Consider the following 651-nt stretch of genomic DNA (forward strand, 5'->3'; position numbering starts at 1 on the left):
ATTCCCTTCTATGGAAAAGATCACGAAGATGCTTACAAGCACTTAGACGAGGTAAATGATGTTGCCGATTACTTCAATGTTCTGAATGTGCCTCGTGAAACCGTTTTGCTTCGTATGCTTCCCGTCATGTTCAAAGGAGCTGCAAAAGATTGGCTCAAATCACTCCCTCCCGGATCCATCACTACATGGGCTAAGATGAAAGAAGAATTTATTGATCAATTTTGCCCTCCCTCAAAAATAGCCAAGTTGAAGAAAGCCATAGCTAACTTTGAACAACAAGTTGGAGAGTCCCTTTATGAGGCATGGGAGAGATATAAAGGTTTACTAAGGATTTGCCCACATCACGATCTAAATAGTCAACAAGAAGTCTCCATTTTCTATGATGGAGTAAATGTAACCACAAGGAAACTCCTTGATTCGTTGGGACCTCTCACAAAGAAGCCACCCCCGGAAATCAAGGAGCTAATTGAAGAATTCTCTAAGCACTCTAGAGAATATCATAACCCAAGGAATGAGCTAAGTCGGGGGGCTGTGAACTCAGTTAATGACAGCATGGCAGCAATGATGGCTAAACTAGAGAGTTTGGATCGAAGAATGACTAAGATGGACCAATCCATCCATGCCATTAGGGTCAGTTGTGAGAATTGTAGA

General features: G+C 42.1%; 1 non-coding gene across 1 annotated transcript; it reads right to left on the reverse strand.

The window, feature by feature from the left end:
* Nucleotides 1-243: 243 nt before the first annotated feature.
* Nucleotides 244-350, reverse strand: LOC111888618 (small nucleolar RNA R71). The gene has a single exon (XR_002849264.1). It is a non-coding gene; the product is annotated as a small nucleolar RNA R71 (small nucleolar RNA).
* Between the last annotated feature and the right edge of the window lie 301 nt (nt 351-651).

The sequence above is a fragment of the Lactuca sativa genome, chromosome 5, assembly GCF_002870075.4.
Source record: "Lactuca sativa cultivar Salinas chromosome 5, Lsat_Salinas_v11, whole genome shotgun sequence".
In the NCBI taxonomy this organism is placed as follows: domain Eukaryota; kingdom Viridiplantae; phylum Streptophyta; class Magnoliopsida; order Asterales; family Asteraceae; genus Lactuca; species Lactuca sativa.